Consider the following 10,107-nt stretch of genomic DNA (forward strand, 5'->3'; position numbering starts at 1 on the left):
TGCATTCGCGATAATATGACCTAATTAAAACCAGTTCACTTTTGCAAGATTGTTCATATTTGCGAATGGCATCTAATTCCCATCAACAGCTAGGGAAGTCTAACAATTATTAAGCAGTTGAATTAGAATTTAGCCACTACTCTGTTTTAGATTTAAACTCTGTGTAGATAGATAAAATACGTTAAAAAAACAAAAATAAGCGGTTCATATTTTAAAAAAGCTTTAAAATATGAACAACTTAGTTCATATTTTAGAGTACCCTATGGAAGTAAAATGTGTTCATATTTTGGGGTGTTCATATTATCGCGAGTGCACTGTATTAGCATTATTGCGTTATAAATATTTGGAATATAGAGTCTTTTAATAAACAATTATGTTATTAAATATTTTACGTGATTTTATATAATTTAAATTATAATATATAGATTTAAATATCTATATAACACCAAAAAGAATCACTGTCTGAGTCGATTTAACTTATGGTAAAGTACTGGTAACAATTATGAAGATATTTCGTTAAGAACATACGTTCAAAGACGAAACTGGTTAAAATCGATCAATTATTTCACCTAGCACCCATACAAATGTTTTCCCGAATTAGGAATTTTTTCTCATAAACATCTGATTTATATTGGTATTCTCACAAATTTCCCCACAAACACGTTGCATATAAAAAGAACTCATATTTAGAAGTTTTGTGCAGATCGATCCATAATTGATCATGTCTCCCATATAAAACCCATTTTCGAAAGATCATAAAGATCAACACAAAAAGACAGATCGGTCCATAATTGTTCATAGCTCCATATAAGACCTACTTCCAAAAATCACTTTAAGGAGCATAAATCCCTTAAAACAAATTGATATCAACATGCAATTCAACACAAATATGTTCCCTAAATAGAAATCACGCATTTTTTGGGTTCAACAGTGTCCAGTTAAAATCCAAGGAATTGTATTACTTTGAAATAAAATTGTGTTGGCCACATACTGGCCATAAATTGGGGAAGGAAAAGTTTATACAGTATCAGTAGGAATAGCTACATCCTGAATTCAGTTTTGCCAGAAATACACCTGTTTTTCACTGCAAGTACTTCTCCATATCCGATATATGCGGCCTCCAAGTACTACATTCTTATGGTATGGTTTCTGTGAATATCTCTCAATGAGGTAGTGTGCGAGATATGATCCAGTTAATCCTGCATCGTATATTCTTCTTGTATATTCTTAGGTCCTTCCTGACATATCTCGGGGGAGACTCGAACTGTATGGTATTGTTGTTAGGGTGACTCCGCCGATCACATCCCAGGATAAACTGTTTAGTCAACATGACATTATTTCCATGACCGTGAGAACCCTCGTTTCCTCATGTATATGGTTTTCGGATGTAATTTGGTTGTAAACTGTGACGGATTTGTGAAAGCTTTGAATATTCTAAGAATGTCATAAGATATAAGATACTTTTGCAAACCACTTAGCATATTTTCTAATCAATTTTTACTTATGAAGTATATTTTAATTCAGATACATATTGTCACATTTTTACCTTTTAAAAACGGTGGTTTATTTCCTTTAAGTAATCCGGATACTTTTGATTGCAAATAAAAGCAGTTTAGTAGTTTAACATTGTAAAAACTCTTTATTCAAATTTACACTATTTGTCATTACTTAACGATGCTTCAAATTAGACTGACTGGTTGATATTGTTACGACCACCTTATATATACTGCATTACCATTCAGATGATTTCAGCATCATCTTTCGATGCTTCTTGAAAGTTCTATTTATACAATGATCAACTCAAATCAACTGATCAACATATTCAATATTGTAATGTTCCACTGCTATGTTAATAATATCCACAGTTATGTTAACTGTTGTTAAACAATATTGTCCGTAATTAGAAGTCTCTAAAAATAGAAATGTTGGGAAACATGTTGCAACTTGAAAACAGCCGTTGTAAATATTATATTTTAATATTATTTGTTTCATTCGTTAATATTTTATATCACTTTTTCTAAATTAAGCCGAAGGATATTTCCATTTTTAGATGGATATTATGGTATCTACTAGTATTTATATTTTTGACATTTACCTTAATAATTTACAACATTTAAGAAAATGCATTTCAAAATATCCTTGCTTAAAGGATATTTGGGGTATTCACATATTAAGATATTATGGCAATATGTCTAAAGCAGACCAAACGAATACCCCAATTGTTTAAATTTATTATAATTTTTCCTTCGGAAAAGGGCTTTGGTGATATATTCAGAAAATTTAAGTCCCTAAGATTTATATAAGACGCGAAAAACTAATTACAAAGATATGCCCAAAAATATATTTGAAGTTTTTGATTATTTTTCGAAATATTAGGAAATTTGTACTAAATATTTATTATCTCGTGATTCTATCATGGCCCCACCCTGAATTTGTTATATGTTATTAACCATAAAATGGCTTATAATTAAGGAAAATCTTTAGAAAACGTAAGATCTTTCCTTGTTCAAGGATAATTTCGGTACGATATCCTGTGTTCATAAGAAAATAATTTTTAGGAAAATATATTGAAAATAGGTGTACAAATTTTATAAATGCAGATATATACTTTTATATAAAATTTGAACTTTGAATCTCCATAAAAGACAAACAAAAGCGAATTTAAAACTTTTGGGCAATTTAAAATTGTGTATGATTATAACGAATCTGTGTACCAAGTGCTTTGTCGGCAATTTTAGCATTCTTCCTCTGATCAATTTTATTTTTTTATCCAACTCAATTACGGCGAAAGTCCTATTGTGAAGACTTTAGTTCTTTATTTACGAAACTAACCTAACTTATATGATAAAGCGCTATAATTTATAACCAAATAGAAAATAAATAAGCCTAAACCTGTTTTTTATATAAAAAAAAAGCTTTCTCTAATCAAACACATTAAAACCGTTATCAGTTCTTCATATACATATAACAACAATTTCCGCAAGCTTTCATTCATAAACAAAATATTTCAACATTTTCTATGTCCAAGTATTTATGAATCACTTTCTAAAGCCTGCGTACAGAGAGTCATTGCACATGTTGTAAACAAAACAAGGATGAAATGTTTGTAAACAAACCGGCTGGAAAAAGCCGGAAATCAAAATAAAACCTGCGCACTAGCAACAAACGAAATCCAACAAGTGTTGGATGACTTCCATATCCAGGAATTTACAGCAAAAAGCCAAATGCAAGAAAACTTTCAATGAATTTGCTAAAACTTGAAAGTTTTGGAAATTGTGGAAATTTTCAGACAAGTCCTCTAAGCTAAACAGGGAAAAACTTTAACAGTTGCAGTTAAGACTTTAAGGTGATAAGACGTTTAAACGGAAAAGTGAAAAAAAGAAATATTTTGTATAAATGGCTTGAATTTGGCCAAAAAGAAATAAGCAGCAAGCTAAATTTTTATCAGGGTGCTCTTAACTTATACATAGTATATACATAACTACACACTTACATACATAAATAAATGTATATAAATTTAAGAAAAGTTATAAAATAATTTAAAAAAAAGTGTAACGTTTAAATATAAATTACATTAAAATCATAAAACGTAATTAAAATTTTTATATTAATTAAAAAGAAAGCAAAAAAAGAAGGAGAAAAAAACACACACACCAAGATAAATTTAATAAAACTAGTGAAAATGTAAGGAATTGAAAGAGCAGAGTTTTTTTAACATTTTGGTAAGTCAATTTTCTAATATTTTTTAAGAATTTCATCATAAAATTATTTGCATTTTCTTTTAATTTCATTTCAAATTTAGTTAGTAAATATGTATAGTGGTGCGAAGAGAGAAAAAAAAGAAAAAATTCTTAAATTTTTCTGTGTGTGTATACTTTAGGAATTTTCGTCGTTGTCGTCGTCTCTATTTTAACGATTTTTCCAGTGACCTTGTTGTGTTGTATTTTTCAACACAACGTACGAACGTACGTACGTACGTATCGCATGAACATTCGTACACTTTTCTTCTTTACGTCGCAGCATATGTGAATGTGAGTGTGTCAGACTGACGACGATTGTGGTGCGAATGGCTGACAAAATACAATAGTACAATAACAAAATAATAAAGAAATACATACAAAAAATTGTATTAATACAATACAGTGGGTTTTGTGTTATAAAGACTGGATATATAAATTGTTTTATAAAATAAAGGGGGTTTCAAAAAATTTTGATAACGATAAATTTAAAAGTCTTTGCGGTTTAGTGGTCACTTTACTAACTACCTTTTCTATAGTCTTTAAAACGTAGTTTATTGGCATCTATTGGCATTTTGCTAAACAATTATATTTTTTTTGCCTTCAGGATGCTCTGGTTAGATAAATACATTTGCTGCAACAACATCATAATTCAAAATCCGGGTGTTTTGAATTGAGTTTTATCAGTTTTAAAAAAAGACATTTATTTTTTGTATGAAAGTGTTTTTTTGTTGTAAATGTCAAAATGAAAATTCATGTTTTCTTGTATATTTGACAAGTAAAAATTTGGGTTAAATACAGATTAGAAATATATCAGTAACTACTATTTAAATCAGGTTCTTTTTTTCAGAAATCGCGTGATTTGTTGAAAATATATTTAAGAAATAATATTCAGTGTTACTTTCCTATTTCTTTTGTTTGGTCAGAAAATTTAGTCAAAAATATTCGGTTTCCAAAGTAACCACTTCACACCATTTCTAATATTTCATGACCAGGGGATTATCATGCATTTATGATTGAAAATATGCCCCTAAAATATGCTAACATTAAAATTTTGATATTACAAATATTCTTCAGAGAAAACTATGGATCCCAATAAGCATTTTTGCCGAAAATCAAGTTGAAAACAAGTGTTATTCAGGTCTTAAGTACAGTGTTAAGCAATTTAATTATAGTTGTACACTTTATATTAATATCATTCCCCAGTAATAAGGCAACATAAATTCAAACCAATTGTTTTTTGATTGAAAAATATAAAATTTTTTCAAATATTTTTCAAGTTTGAAACATAATTATATTTGCATTCAAGTCAAATTCCAATAAAGTACTTGAATTGTAAAGTGCCCTGGAGACGATCAAATAAACCTGTCAATCAGTGCATATGTGTGAGTGTCGTATGCTTGAAGCTTTAAAGGAGACGTACAAATAAATACGTCAATCACTATTTGTATTTGGACGCACTTTTCCATTACTACCAAAAATCTCGAAGCAACTGAGGTTTTTTTTGTTAATCAGAGACGTAAAATACATAATATGAATATTTTTTCTCATCCGTGCACGGCAAACGCAAAGAAAATGAAATTTGATTGTCAATCACAACAGGAGACGATCAAATAATCAGTCGTCAAATTAAAAAATCAAAACTTTTTGATTTTCATCAATCATTGCCGACAACGTGTACGTGTAGCCGAAAAAGAACGACTGCACGCACACAACTATGTGATTGATGTATTTATTTGATCGTCTCCAGGGCACTTAACAGCTTAAGTGCTAATTTAAAACATGTAAGAGTATTATATTCGACTGTGCCGAATCTTTGTATATCCACAACCAATATAATGCTGGCTCCGATGTTTGTATAAAAACATTTATTTTCAATACCAAATTTGGTAGGGATACCACTATTTTAAACACATTTATGTATGATAGATCCGTATTCCGGGAAAATAATAGTATTTGTTTGGGTGCTAGGAGAAATCATGGACCGATTCAAAACAAATTGTTATATTTGTAATGATTTGTTATAAATTGTATCGTATGCAAAATTTCAACGTATTATCATTTGCAATATATTTAAAGAAAAAAGAAAGTTTTGGAAAATATCAACTTTTTTAGAGGATATCTCCCATTTTGTCCATGACTCTGGTTCAACTAGATCGATTTTGCCCATTTCCAATAACAAACATTTCTGAACAAAGAAGTCCTTCCCCCTTAAGTCCTTCCCTGTAGTCCCTACCGTGCCTTCAACAAGTTTAATTTTTACAACCTAGATCACCTTAGAATTTTATAAGGACCTGTAAACTTTTTGGAAGTAAAATGTTTTGAAACTATAAATTTCAATTGCTGATAATGAAATGAAGAAAACTTACTTACTACCCACACAGTGGGCGAATTATATAAAAGTAAAAAAATCTAATATAAATAAGAAATAAATTAATGGTATCTCGATATTTATTTATCGCACATATGCGATATCAGGTTTCAATCGAAATTAAAAAATGGCTTCATCTTGTTATTTTCTCCGATGTTCGGAATTGCAGAATCAAAAACTCCCCGGTTATCAATAATCTAAAATTAGAAACTTGAAAAATACTTAATAAAACTACTATCACAATATTTGTGGTGAGGGGCTGTTTTCAGAGCAACGTATGAGTTCAATTCATATTTTAAAATATACAATGACTGGAATCGTTTACAAATCCATTTTAACAATGTAAAGTATTCATACACTGAGTGGATAGAAGCCAATGAGGTATGTGTTTTGAAGAAGCTTGTCCAATCTCCAATGGAGATTTTTACAAAGACTGAAAAAATTGAATTTTTTCCCCTTGTAAATGTTCTCACGAACTTTAACCCTCGTGCGGCACGCCAATTTTCAACCGATAGAGTTCAAAATTTTGAAAAAAATTTGTATCGTAACCTAACACAAAACTGCCCTTCGTTTTTGAAACAGATGAGTTTTCAATTTTTCCATATCTTGATGGTCCACCTTAATCTCCATATTTCAATCCCTTAGAAAACCTATGGGAAATTCTAGATCGCAAAATACGGTTAAGGGAATGGATAAATATGTCAAAGAATGCGACTGTAAAGGATTTATGCTTGTATGAGTCTGACACTGAAAGGAAATTCTACCTCCCCCAAAACCGAACATTTTTAATATACAAAAACAAAGAGGGAAATTAAATTTTAATTTATTTAAAAAAAAAACCATTAATGGTTGAGCTGGATTTTGGAAACTCTGAAGTGAAGTGTATCCCAGAGAGAGCATTCTGCATCGAACGCAACAAATAGTAGTAAAAAAGGGGCAAGGTCTGGACTATAAGGCGGATGAGGCAAAACTTCCCAACCACTTCTTTCTAAACAGTTTTTAACAGGTATTGCAACATGAGCCCGATCGTTGTCATGATGGAGTTCATGCCTGGCTGCATATTCTGAGAGTTTTCCAAAATCGCTTCAAACGATTCAGTTGCGTTTGGTACAGGTTTCAGCAGCTCATAACAGATAGGACCGTTTTGGTCACACCAAATACAGAGCATTACCTTAGAGCCTTGGATATTTGGATTTGGTTTCGATTCGTCTGGTTGGCGGGGCTTCACATACGATCTCTTACGCTTCAGGTTATCGCAATGGATCCACTTTTCATAGCATGAAATGATTCGTTGTAAACATGTTTTTCTTTTATAGCGTTCAAGAATCATTTCGTACATGCAAAATCGTCTTTCAAGGTTTATCGGCTTCAATTCGTATGGTACCCAATTTCTCTGTTTTTGGATGAAACCTGCTGCTCGCAAACGTTTTAAAATTACTGTTCGAGTAGCTTCCAATGGTTTGCAAGCTCTTGTTGAGTTTGACAAGAATCTTTCTGGAGTACTGCCATCAATTCTTGGTTGTCAAACTTTTTTGCCTGGCCTGTGCGATATTTGTCTTTCGTGTCAAAATCACCACTTCTGATCCGCATAAATTTTTTGAAACAAATTTTCCATAAGCTTCGGTGAGCAATCGGCGTGCTTCAGCGGCACTTTTTTTCAAATTAAACCCAGATATGCCGACTGTACTACATGTAGTACATGTAGTTCTTGTTTACAGGATACGTCACGTTTATCAAAATACCATTTTTTTTGTTCACATACTTAGTACTCACCAATACCTCATGGGAGATTGTGTGATCGCATTATTTTTTCCTACTACTTCTGAGTTATTGAATTTTTATTGTGATATTTTCATAATGCCCATATTCAGTCATAATAGACATATCTCGTTTGCACGGAAAGTAAAATTTTGTACATTTACAAGTGAATAAATACAATATTTTTTTGGTATTTATATTTATGAAGAGTAGCTTGATTGTTATATGCATGATGTTTCATTATTGCGTTTTAATTTTGTTGTTGTGACCGCAATGTCCTCTATATTGGACGACTTTAAAAACACTTTTTTCAATAAATTTTTAAAAAACTCTAATTGCACTGTTTTTATTTCACATTTGCTTCCAAAATAACATAAAAGTAATTTTAAAATGATCAAGCTCAAGTCTTCGGCATATCTGGGTTAAAGAAGTAAAGCAAAACTTCCCACATATTTTCGAAGCAAAACAAAACGTTGTTGTTTACACTATAAGAATAAATAATAGATATGCACTAGAGTGTGCCTTATAAGCCAAATAAAATAGTTTTTTGGGAATTTTGGAACGGGATATAACTATAGAATTCATAACAATAAAGAAATTCGGCACATTCGCCTAAATATGCCCAAAAAAAAAACTTCTGTAGGAGATATACTTCATACTTTTTTCATATTTTTATTTCCTATTATGTTCTCAAGAAATCGCAATGTGATTATCAAAAAATTCTGAAATTTGTTTAACAAAATTTTTAAAAATTTTATATTGGAGTTTTGAAACTGCAGTTAAAAAAATTAAATTTTTTTTGGTCATACCAGCGAATAGGTTAACGTTATCCTACGAAGACAAAAACTTATATACAAGTAAATATGGATATATTTTAAGTAAAAATTACTTTTTATTTTAATATTTCTCAAAATATGTTAATTTTGTTCCTACAATTCTTGTTCTAGTGGCCTGATACACGTTAATGACATGGGGAATTTTTAATAACTTTAAAATTTTTCAACCAATTTTTGTCTTTTATATCTCATTAGAACGACAATTACGTACACATTTTAATTAATTCTAAGGGACACTCTAATATGCACACTTCAAAATGGCATATAATTTTTAAAAAACAAAAACCGTGTTCAAAAGATACGGCATATATTGTTGTAAATTTTTAAGTCACACACCCAATATTTTGAATATATTCTTTCAATATCGATGAACTACGGTTATAAATGTATTTGTAAAGGAAATGGCAATAATGAAAATTTTCTTCTCGTCTTCCAAATTACATACATATCGATTTGATAGTTTAAAAATTCTACATTTACTTAAAAAACGTTTTCTAACTAAATACCTTTAAAACCACTGTTCAAAATATTTAAATTCTTTCATCAACAACCACCCCACATCATAATTATCGTTCTATTCTCTGAGCATTTCTTATTTACTTTATAAACCATTTTGGGGCCTTGGTTTTGGTAACTACAACAAAAACATGGTGTTAACTTCATAACAAAACAAAATAAAAAAACAATGTAGCTACGTACACAATCAAACGCACATAAATTTAATATAAACCATTAACACACACACAGCCACACTTACACAAAAAAGCTAGAGCGCCTCGCTCTTTCCTTCAGTTACTTTGGGGAGACACAAAAATATCCCCATCAAGTCAGTGTTAATGTAATAGTAGTATTTATTTACTTTTTTATTTCCCTTCTTTTCTTTTTTTGTTTTTTTTTTTGGTTATTTAAATCAGTAGAGAGTAGAGTTGTTGGTATCTTTTTGCGTTTGTGAGGGGAGTGAGTGAGTGGGTGGGTGGCTTTTGGGTAAATGAGTGTGTAATATTTTGTTGTAGTTTTTCTTTTCTTTTTTTAGAAATACATATTTCTGTATGTAGTTGTTGTGTGTATGTTTTGTGAGTTCTTATCACAAACGCGAGGTTATTTGTTGTTGGAGGCCATTTCATTGTAAGCAACAGTTTTATTGTTTGAGCTTTTTTTTAACTCTGCTTCTTTTTTATGTGTGTATTTCACATTATCATGGGGTGATGATGATGGTTGATTTTGAAATTTATGTGGTTTTTTATAATTATAACTATTCCACAGACGAAGAAAAAAAAACATTTAAAATCGTATTTAATTTCTAACCATGGGTAATATATTTATTGTTGCTGTAAATAATCCCATTCTGTTATTATAGGATTTAAACGAATGATTTTGAGGTTTATGGAAACATGTAACAAGAGAT

The sequence above is a fragment of the Calliphora vicina genome, chromosome 4 (assembly GCF_958450345.1).
Source record: "Calliphora vicina chromosome 4, idCalVici1.1, whole genome shotgun sequence".
Lineage (NCBI taxonomy): Eukaryota > Metazoa > Arthropoda > Insecta > Diptera > Calliphoridae > Calliphora > Calliphora vicina.